At 44.3% G+C, this 11,974-nt stretch overlaps 1 protein-coding gene across 1 annotated transcript in view; it reads left to right on the top strand.

Moving 5' to 3' along the window:
• The window catches only part of LOC116540713 (zinc finger protein 480), a 201,146-nt gene that overhangs the window by 188,665 nt on the left and 507 nt on the right, over positions 1–11,974 (top strand). The gene's annotated exons all lie outside the window — the stretch shown is intronic.

Here is an 11,974-nt window from a genome sequence, read left to right as displayed (position 1 = left end):
AAAAAAAAAAAAAAAAAAAAAAGAATTCTCTCCGGAGGAGTGGAAGTGCCTGGACCCTGCTCAGAGGACTTTACACAGGGACGTGATGTTGGAGAACTACAGGAACCTGGTCTCCCTGGGTGAGGACAACTTCCCTCCAGAAGCGGGGACGTGCCCTTGCGTATGTTCCTATTTTCCTTTGTTGCCTCTTGGGAGCCGTGTCATTGCTTGCCTAAAAGGGAAGCCGTATTGATTTTGAAATGAAAAGCTTCATGTTACAGCATCTGGACTTTAACTGTCCCGTTTGTTCAGATGTTGTGCGTTCTTCATGATACCTCAGAGGGGGTTCCAGAACTAAAGTAGTCATAAAACCTAGGAGGTGACTCATGCCTGTAATCCCAGCACTGTGGGATGCTGAGTCTTGTGGATCACTTCAGGTCAGGAGTTCGAGACCAGCCTGGCCAACATGGTGATACCCCGTCTCTACTAAAAATAGAAAATTTAGCTGGGCATGGTGGTGCACACCTGTAATTTCAGCTACTAGAAGGGCTGAGGATAAAGAATCACTTGAATCTGGGAAGTGAAGGTTGGAGTGAGCTGAGAACGTGCCACTGCAGTCCACCCGGGTGACAGAGTGAGACTGTGTCTTCAAAAACAAAAACATAAACAAAACCTTCTGGTAGAAGTTAAAGATACTCAGTTTCCTGTTTGCTATTCATGTATTTTTGATTCAGTACTTCTTAAAAGAGAGCTCCATGTCTACATATTACAATGCTCTCAAAGCATTCAGAAGGAGGCAGTCAGTGGAGGAATTTCTGAAATATTTTTCTAGATCCATCTGTATTGTCCTCTTTCCTACTGAAACATAGGCTGGGACTCTAGAAAAGCTCCAGCGCATCATGTTCATATATATATACACACATAGACACAGGAGTCTGTTTCTTACCTGTTGTCTCCATGTTGGAGCCAGGGAAAGAGCTCTGGGCTGTGGAGAGTGAAGTCAAAATAGCAAAACATCCAGATGGGTGGAAATGTATTACAGGTGTAAACACAGGTGGAGCTCAGATGGGCAGAGTGGAAGCCACGCCTTCAAATAGTGTGTGGGGAAACTGCAAGTGGAGGAATTCTGTGGGAAAAGAAAAATTTAAATCCTGAGATCTCTGAATGGACATCTTTCTTTGCCCCCACTTATCCCTCTGCTCTTTACTTTTTAATTTGTATATTTATTTATCTATGAGACGGAGTCTTGCTCTGTTGCCCAGGCTGAAGTGCAGTGAGCTATTGTGCCAATAGCTCACTCTAACCTCTGCCATCTGGGTTTAGGTGATTCTCCTGCCTCAGCCTCCCAAGTAGCTGGGACTACAGGTGTGCACTACCACGACACCTGGCTAATTTTTGTATTTTTAGTAGAGACGGGGTTTCACCATGTTGGCCAGGCTGGTCTTCAACTCCTGACCTTAGGTGATCTACCCCCCTCAGGCTCCCAAAGTGCTGGGATTGTAGGTGTGAGCCACTGTGCCCGGCCCCTCTGCTCTTTAGATGTGCAGTAGTTTGATCTTTGGGCGTTCTAGCAGTACTGCAGGAAAGAGACAAAGGCAGAGTCTTTATCCTGATGAGCAACACCCTGTCATCTGGCTTCTGTGACCTCTTTGGTTTCTTGCCTCTGCGGCACAGGGAAGGCTATGTACTTGATTCCATCTGATGCTCCATTCTCTGTCCCTATAGCTCAGAGCCGAGGCCTCCATACACCTGCCCCTTGACCTATTCAGGTTCCATCCCATTTCCTCTACTTGCAACACCTAATCAGGAGACGGGAAACATGGGCTGCTGTCCTTTGCATCTGGGGCCCGGGATATGGCATGGATTCCTCCTGCTTGTTCAAATAGTCTGCTAGTCTATTTAAAATAGAAAAAAAGTCCACGCATGGTGGCTCACACCTGTAATCTCAGCACTTTGAGAGGCTGAGGTGGGCGGATCACTTGAGGTCAAGAATTTGAGACTAGCCTGGCCAACATGGTGAAACTGTGTGTCTACTAAAAATACAAAAGGAGCTGGGCATTGTTGCAGGTGCCTGTAATCCCAGATACTTATGAGACTGAGGCAGGAGAATCTCTTGAACCTGGGAGGAAGAGGTTGCAGTGAGCTGAGATCCTGCCACTGCACTCTAGCCTAGGTGACAGAGTGAGACTCTGTATCCCCACCACAAAAAAAAAAAAAAAAAAAAAAGTACAATACAAAGTGCTTTTTCTACTCTCACATGGCACTGAGCACAAAACGCCTCCCTTCTGATCACCAAAATATGTGGAATTACCCCCAATCACATCCCAGTCTTGGACAGACACAAACTGAATGTCCCGTAGTTTAATTCAGTTCTGACACTGCCTACCTGGAGTTAGAGTCAGATCTCAAAGGTGAAGGGTTGAGTTCCCAGGCGGGCAAGGCCAGCCTCCGGCCTCAGATGCCAGTTGCAAGTAGTAGATTGTCACATGTTCCTCTGACAAACCAGCTGTGAGTTGGGTTCCCCCAACCTTTTTGTTGGGTTTGATTACTTTGCTAGGGCAGCCAACAAAGCTCAGTGAAACACCTTCTTAGGTTCTTGATGAGGGATGTTTCACAGGTCACAGATGGACGGCCAGAGGCGGAGATCCACAGGGGGAGGCACTAACCTGTGAATCAGTAGTCATTCTCTGATGTAACAGTTCCACACATTATTGATATAAAACAAAGAACACAAAGACTAAATACAAGCCACGATCATGTGCAATATATAGAAATGTCCTAGATGAGAGCAGCAGTGGCTGAAACAAGTAACAGTGAACTTAATTCCAGAGGTATCTTTGCAGTGAGCTGTGCTCCACACAAGGACTGTGGGGAGATTCACTGGTGTGCCGTGCCCCAGGCACCTGCGTGTGTTCAGCATGTGGAAGCTCTCATTTCCCCATAATTTAGGGATTTGCATGGAGGCTTCACCACGTAGTCATGATTGATATTAACTCAGTCTCCAGCCCCTCTCCCCTTCCTGGAGGATAGTGGATGGCAGTGACTGTTCCATGCTTTTAAGCCTGGCTTGATCTTGCTGGTGATCAGCCCCATCCAGGAGACCATAGAGGCTTCCTCATGAGGACAAATCACGCTCTCATCACCCGGGACATCCCAAGGTCTTCAAAGCTCTGTGTCAGGAACCGGAGGAGAGACCAATATATGCATTTCTTCTTATTCTACAAGGTCACGCAGCCATTCTTCAGTTGTGCTTTATACACTTTATGGTATGTGTCACAGGGGAGTAGGTGGCTCTTCTGAGTTGGTTACTCAGCTGAGTGGGAAAGACAGTCAACAGAAAGATCCTGTAATGGGTCCCCAGGTCCTCATGGGGAGCATAGCTCACAGAAATGATGCCTCTGGTTTGAAGTGCACTGTTATTTGTTAACTTATTGCTACTTTCATCTTGGACTTTTTTTTTTTTTTAAGACCGAGCCTTGCTCTGTCACCCAGACTGGAGTGTAGTAGCATGATCTCTGCTCAGTGTAACCTCTGCCTCCCAGGTTCAAGTGATTCTCCTGCCTCAGCCTCCTGAGTAGCTGGCATTACAGGCACCTGCTACCATGCCCAGCTAATTTTTGTATTTTTAGTAGTGATGGGGTTTCACCATGTTGGCCTGGCTGGTTTCAAACTCTTGACCTCAGGGTATCTGCACGCCTGAGCCTTCCAAAGTGCTAAGATTATAGGCATGAGCCACGCACCTGGCCTCCCTCTACTTTTTTATTGATCAGCACTCTTGTTTTATCCATTATGGAAAATCATATGTTGGAATCTTCTAGTATGGCTGTGGAGCAATTTATTGGATTCTGTAAATGTTGGTTTTATATATGGAGCTCTGACATTCATGCATATATCTATCTAGTTCTTGTATATTCTTGGTGAATTGACCCTATTATGAGATAATGTCCTTCCTTGTCTCCTATAAAATAATTTTGTGTTAAAACATATTTTACTGTTGCCAGCTCTGCTTTCTTTGGATGACATTTACTTGGAATATCATTAGGTATCTTTTGTGTTATTTTGTATTAAAACAATTTTTTAAAAAATACAGTGTCTTGGCCAGGCGTGGTGGCTCTCGCTTGTAATCCCAGCACTTTGGGAGGCCAAGGCGGGTGGATCACGAGGTCAGGAGATCGAGACCATCCTGGTCAACACGGTGAAACCCTGTCTCTACTAAAAATACAAAAATTAGCCAGGCATGGTGGCACATGCCTGTAATCCCAGCTACTCAGGAGGCTGAGGCAGGAGAATTGCTTGAACCTGGGAGCCGGAGGTTGCGGTGAGCAGAGATCGCGCCACTGCACTCCAGCCTGGGTAACAAGAGTGAAACTCTGTCTCAAGAAAAAAAAAAAATACAGTGTCTTTCTGGAGTGCAATGGTGTTATCATGGCTCACTGCAACCTTGAATTCCTGAGCTCAAGTGATTGTCCCACTCAGCTTCTGATGGTAGCTGGTACAGGTGCATGCCATCAGGCCTGGCTAATTTTTGAGTTTTTTTTTTTTTTTTTAGAGACAGGGTCTTGCTGTGTTGTTGAAGTTGGTCTTGATCTCCTGGGCTCGAGAGATCTTCCTTGGTCTCTCAAGTAGCTGAGATTACAACCCCCAACCCCCATACCTATTGGTATTTTATTTTTTTAATCTATTTATTTTTGTGACAGTCTTACTCTGTTGTCAGGCTAAAGTGCAGTGGCTCGATCTCCGCTCACTGCAACCTCTGCCTCCCTGGTTCAAGCGATTCCCCTGCCTCAGCTTTCCATGTAACTGGGACTAGAGGCACACACCACCACACCTGGCTAGTTTTTTGTATTTTAGTAGAGACAGGGTTTCGCCATGTTGGCCAGGATGGTCTCGATCTCCTGACCTTGTGATCCACCCACCTCGGCCTTCCAGAGTGCTGAGATTACAGGCATGAGCCAGCATGCCCGGCTGGTTTTTATTTTTTAAATTTTAGCGTGTGTGTGTCTTTAGGGCTAGTATGAGTCTTCTGTGGACAACATGTAGTCGGTTCCTATTGATTCAGCCAGACTTTTTCTTCTGAGTGCAGAGTTAAATATTTACACTGGAGGTATTACTGATGGAGAAAAACCTTACCTTTGTCTTTTTATTAAATATTATCTGTAATTCTTATAGATTTTCTTTGTTCTTCATTTCTCATTTACTACTTTTTGTGTTTCATTGCTTTTTTTTTTTTTGTAGACATGCTTTGACTCCTTTCTTACTTCCTTTATTTTTTTATTTTATTTTTTATTTATTTATTTTTTTTTTTTTGAGACGGAGTTTCACTCATGTTACCCAGGCTGGAGTGCAATGGTGCGATCTCGGCTCACCGCAACCTCCGCCTCCTGGGTTCAGGCAATTCTCCTGCCTCAGCCTCCTGAGTAGCTGGGATTACACGCACGCACCACCATGCCCAGCTAATTTTTTGTATTTTTAGTAGAGACGGGGTTTCACCATGTTGACCAGGATGGTCTCGATCTCTTGACCTCGTGATCCACCTGCTTCGGCCTCCCAAAGTGCTGGGATTACAGGCTTGAGCCACCGCGCCCGGCCTATTTTTATTTTTAATATTTTTTTATGACAGAGTCTTACTCTGTCACCAGGCTACAGCACAGTGAAGTGAGCTTGTCTAACCCCAGAGTCCAGCTCCCGGGCTCAGACGATTCTTGTGCCCCAGCTTCCCGAGTAGCTGGGACTGCTGCTGTCCACCGCTACGGTCAGCTAATTCTTGTGGTTTTAGTAGAGACAAGGTTTCCCCATGTTGGCCAGACTGGTCTTGAACTCCTGATCTCAAGCGATGCACCCGCCTCAGCTTCCCAAAACGCTGGGATTACCGGTGTGAGCTGCCATGCCCAGCCATTGCTATTATTTTAAATAGTTTGTCTTTTAGTTTTTAGTAAACATGTAAGCGGTTTAAACATGATTACAATGTGAATATAACAATCACATTAGTGTCCATTTCTTTCAGTATGAAGAACTGAAGTGTGTTATGTAGATATTTGGGAGGAGGTTATGTAGCTGGTATGTTAAACATCTTAAAGTTATAGCATAATAACAAAACTTAAAATTTGCATTACCTGGCCGGGTGCTCACACCTATAATCCCAGCACTTTGGGAGGCCAGGGCCGGTGGATCACCTGAGATCAGGTGTCCAAAACCAGCTTGTCTAACATGGCAAAACTCCGTCTCTACTAAAAATACAAAAATCATCCGGGTGCGGTGGTGGGCTCCTCTAATCCCAGCTACTCGAGAGGCTGAGGCAGGAGAGTCTGTTGAACCTGGAAGGTGGAGGTTGCAGTGAGCCAAGGTCACAGCCTTGCACTCCAGCCTGGGCAGCAGAACAAGAATCTGTCCCAGAAGAAAAAAAACAAAACAAAACTTTATAACCTGCAAAAACCACTCCTTCTCCACTAGAAGTTTTTGTTATTTATATCAGAATTATTTCTGTGTATGTTGCATTTCCGTTAACATATATGTACAGTGTTTTTTTCATGTGTTTTTCTTCTAAAAAATACAAAATGAGGGCGGGCACGGTGGCTCAAGCCTGTAATCCCAGCACTTTCGGAAGGTGAGACAGGTGGATCACGAGGTCAGGAGATCGAGACCATCCTGGTCAACATGGTGAAACCCTGTCTCTACTAAAAATACAAAAAATTAGCTGGGCATGGTGGCGCGTGCCTGTAATCCCAGGTACTCAGGAGGCTGAGACAGGAGAATTGCCTGAACCCAGGAGACAGAGGTTGTGGTGAGCTGAGATCGCGCCATTGCACTCCAGCCTGGGTAACAAGAGCGAAACTCCGTCTCAAAAAAAAAAAAAAAAAATACAAAATGAATTATGAAGAAAAGGTACACATATCAATTTCTGTAACTGTTTATTTATTTATTTATGAGACGGAGTTTTGCTCTTGTTGCGAAGGCTGGAGTGCAGTGGTGCAATCTCCACTCACTGCAACCTATATCTCCCAGGTTTAAGTGATTCTTCTGCCTTAGTTTCCTGGGTAGCTGGGATTACAGGCATGTGCCACCACGCCCAGCTAATTTTGTATTTTTAATAGAGACATGATGTCTTTTTGTTGGTCAGGCTGGTCTCAACCTCCGAGCCTCATGTGATCCCCCCCACCTTGGCCTCCTAAAGTGCTGGGATTACAGGTGTGAACCACCGTGCCCAGCCTATCTGTCCTTTTATTTACCTTTACTGAAGAGCTTTATATATATTTGTGGTTGAAGTTACTCTTTAACTTTCTTTCTTTTTTTTTTTTTGAGTCTTGGTCTGTCACCCAGGCTCGACTGCAGTGGTGCGATCTCCACTCGCTGCAACCTCTACCTCCTGGGCTCAAGTGATTCTCCTGCCTCAGCCTCCCAAGTAGCTGGGACTACAGGCATGCCACCACGCCTGGCTAACTTTCTGTGTTCTTTTAGTAGAGACATGGTTTCACCATGTTAGCCAGGATGGTCTTGATCTCCTGACCTTGTGATCCTCCTGCCTCAGTCTCCCACAGTGTTGGCATTACAGGGGTGGGCCACCGTGCCTGGCCTACCTCAAGGTTATTAAAACATGTTAGTGCTATTAGATGGCTTCGAGTAGGCCGGGCCTGGTGGCTCACGCCTGCAATCCAAGCTCTTTGGAGGCCAAGGCAGGCGGATCACCTGAAGCTCAAGACCAGCCTGACCAACATGGTGAAACCCCATCTTTATTTTAAGAAAAAAAAAAAAAAACAAAAAAAAAAGATGGCTTTGAGTATTGGTTTTTGTTTTGTTTTGTTTTTTTTTTTTTGAGACGGAGTTTCACTCTTGTTACCCAGGCTGGAGTGCAATGGCGCGATCTCGGCTCACCGCAACCTCCGCCTCCTGGGTTCAGGCAATTCTCCTGCCTCAGGCTCCTGAGTAGCTGGGATTACAGGCACGCACCACCATGCCCAGCTAATGTTTTTCTATTTTTATTAGAGACGGGGTTTCACCATGTTGACCAGGATGGTCTCGATCTCTTGACCTCGTGATCCACCCGCCTCGGCCTCCCAAAGTGCTGGGATTACAGGCTTGAGCCACCGCGCCCGGCTGGCTTTGAGTATTGGAAGTTTTCTAGGACAGACTCTAAACTTCCTTTGTTTAATAAGATTTGTCAGCCTTCACTGATGTTGATGATGAGAAGCTCCTTTTCCTGTCTCAGTCATTTCACTGTCCTGTCAGAAATAACGCCTAATTCCAGCACTTTGGGAGGCTGAGGTGGGCAGATCGCTTGAGTTCAAGAGTTCGAGACCTGTCTGGCCAACATGGTGAAACCTCAAATCTACTAAGTACAAAAATATTGGCCAGGCATGGTGGCCCACACCCGTAATCCCAGCACTTCAAGAGGCCAAGATGGGCAGATGACCTGAGGTCAGGAGTTAGAGACCAGCCTGGCCAACATTATGAAACCCCATCTCCTAAAATTAGAAAAATTAGCTGGACGTGGTGCGCGTGCCTGTTATCATAGGTGCGCTGCAAGCTGAGGCAGGACAATCACTTGAATACGGGAGGTAGAGATTAGATTTAGCTGAGATCAGAGCACTGCACTCCAGCCTGGATGACAGGGTGAGACTCTGGGCTGAGGCAGGAGAATTGTGCCACTACACTCCAGCTTGGGGAATAGAGTGTCACTCAGTCTCAAAAAGAAACAAACAAAAAAATAGCTTTAACTGGGAGGCTTAAGACATAGAAATGTATTTCTCATAAATCTAGAAAATGCGAAATCCAAGAGCAAGGTGCTGCCAAATAGGTTCCTGGTGGGAGCCTCCATCGTGGTTGAGCCCAGCCATCTTCCTGCTGTGTCCTGACATGGTGGAAAGAGTAACAAGGAACGAGCTCTTGACTGTCTTTTTATAAAAGCACTAGTTCTGACCAAATTCTCTCAAAGGCTCCATGTGCAGCAACATCCTATTGGAGAATGAGAACCTTCAACATGGCTTTTGGCCCATAAGAACATTCATTCCAGGGAGCCCGCATCATATTTCTTACGTTTTTATTGTACAATTTGTGTTGAGCAATCTTTGATCTCAGTTTATAAATTTTTTCAGTAGACGTTCTATGTTTAATATTTTATGCATAGTGAACTAGAGAACTAAGGGCAAACACATGTATAGAATTGCTGTATTGCTTGGGTGTTGTGACATCATAATTGTAATCTCTGACACTGTTAGTCAGTTGTTTTTTTTTTTTTCCTTCTTTGAGATAGAATCTCACCCAGTCTTCCAGGCTGGAGTGCAGTGGCACAGTCTCAGCTCACTGCAACCTCTGCCTTGTGGGTTCAAAAAATTCTGCCTCAGCCTTTCAAGTAGCTGGGATGGCAGACGCCTGCCAGCATGCCCAGCTAATTTTTTTTTTTTTTTTTTAGTAGAAATGGGGGTTTCACCATGTTGACCAGGCTGGTCTTGAACACCTGACCTCGTGATCCACCTGCCTCGGCCTCCCAAAGTGTTGGGATTTCAAACGTGAGACACCACACCTAGCCACTAGTCAGTTCTCATTCCTTATAATGCTGTGTATTTTCTTGACCTCACACGTCAGAAGGTAGTGATCTTGCCATGTATTTCAGTTATTATATTGTATCCTGGTGATAAGTAGAAGATGTGGCATTTTCCTTCAAAGGAAATTGTTTAGAATTCTGCAGGCTGTATAAATTTACTTATTATTTGCTTGCTGGTTTTATCATGGGTTACAATATTTTATTAATTAATTTTTATGATTTTACATATGGCTTTTTGGTATGTAGTATGCAATATAACTGTCACACTCCACTCATGAATGTCACAAAGTGCCACTGGGCACCCTTGCTTAGCCCTGTAATTGCAGGACTTTGGGAGGCTGAAGCGGGTGGATCACTTAAGGTCAGGAGTTTGAGACCAGCCTGGCCAATATGGTGAAACTTTATTGCTACTAATAATACAAAACTTAGCCAGATGTGGTGGCATGTGCCTGTAATCTCAGCTACTCCTGAGGCTGAGGCAGGAGGATCGCTTGAACCCAGGAGGTGGAGGTTGCAGTGGGCCAAGATCATGCCATTGCATTTCAGCCTGGGTGACTCTGTCTCAAAATATACAAATACTTAAAAAAAAGTCAGAAAGTGCGTGTTCTGCATGGATATAGGTAATTTACAACATTTATTCAGATAAATATTGTATTAACATTTTTCTTTTCTTTTTTTGAGTCAGAGTCTTTTTTTTTTTTTTTTTTTTTTGAGACGGAGTTTCACTGTTGTTGCCCAGACTGGAGTGCAATGGCACGATCTCAGCTCACCGCAACCTCCGCCTCCTGGGTTCAAGCAATTCTCCTGCCTCAGCCTCCTGAGCAGCTGGGACTACAGGCACGCACCATCATGCCTAGCTAATTTTTTTTTTTGTATTTTTAGTAGAGACGGGGTTTCACCTTGTTGACCAGGATGGTCTCGATCTATTGACTTCGTGATCCACCCGCCTCGGCCTCCCAAAGTGCTGGGATTACAGGCTTGAGCCACTGCGCCCGACCATGTCAGAGTCTTAATCAGTCGTCCAGGCTGAAATGCAGTGGTGTGATCTTGACTCATTGCAACCTCTGCCTCCCAGTTTGAAGCACTTCTTTGCCTCAACCTCCCGAGTAGCTAGGACTACAGGTGTGGGCCACCATGCCTGGGTAGGTTTTGTAATCTTTTCATATCCTCTCAGTGCTATGATTGTTTCACAGTACAGAATTTTCATGGATCTTGATTATCTTTAAATGAGCTTGTTATGTATTATTTACCAATATAGTATATTGTGTGATTCTTTAGCATTTATTTGTATACAGTAAATATGCTGTAAACATTAGTAATATATATTTTTCTTTCCACTGATGTGACAGTGATACGTTTTTTGCAAACTACTACATACTTTATGGTCACAGTGGAAAAATACTCCTTACTTGAAGCTTACACATGTTTGTGCCCTGTCACTGTGTGGTCATGATATTGGAAATAGGCTTCTGTAGAAATGATTTCAGGTACATGCAATTGCCCTTTATGTATTAAATAATCTTACGCCTTTTGTGTTCCTGAAGTATGAAGATCATGTTTGGGAAGTTTAAAATTAGTATTGTGTTTTGTGTCATATTTACACGTCAATATTATTTAAGATTTGTATCTAATTGGAAACCCGTTTGTGTTTACGTTTTATAGATATCTCTTCCAAATGCATGATGCAAGAGCTCTTGCCAGCGGGGCAAGGCAACACAGAAGTGTTCCACACAGGATCATTGGAAACATGAAAGTCATCACGTTGGAGGTTTTTGCTTCCAGGAAATTGAGAAAGATATTCATGACTTTGAATTTCAGTGGCCAGAAGATGAAAGAAATAGCCATGAGGCACCCATGAGAAAAACTGAAAGGTTTCCTTGGGGTACAGACCGATATGATCAAAGACATGCTGGCAACAAGCGTATTAAAGATCAGCTTGGAATAAGAGTTCATTCACATCTGTCTGAACTGCACATATTTGAGACCGAAGGGAAAATTGGTAAACAAGCTGAGAAATTTATCAATGATGTGTCTGCAGTTTCAACATCTCCAAGAATTCCTTGTAGGCCCCAAACCCATATTTTTAACAACTATGGAAATAATTTTCTTTATTTTTCATTACTCACACAAAAACAGGAAGTACACATGAGAGAAAAATCTTTCCAATATAGTGAGAGTGGCAAAGCCTTTAATTGTAGCTCACTCTTAGGGAAACATCAGATAATCCACTTAAATGAGAAACAATATAAATGTGATATATGTGGCAAGGTCTTTAATCGGAAGTGATACCTTGCATGCCATTGTAGATATCATACTGGTGAAAAACCTCACAAGTGTAGTGACTGTGGCAAGACCTTCGGTCACACGTCATCCCTTAAATACCATCGCAGAGTTCATACAGGAGAGAAACCTTACAAGTGTAATGAGTGTGGCAAGAACTTCCGTCAGTATTCAACC

This window comes from Sapajus apella, unplaced genomic scaffold (genome assembly GCF_009761245.1).
Source record: "Sapajus apella isolate SASKATOON/1434 unplaced genomic scaffold, GSC_monkey_1.0 scaffold144, whole genome shotgun sequence".
Lineage (NCBI taxonomy): Eukaryota > Metazoa > Chordata > Mammalia > Primates > Cebidae > Sapajus > Sapajus apella.
The sequence above is the reverse complement of the archived record's forward strand: the minus strand, read 5'-3'. Positions and strand labels throughout refer to the sequence as shown.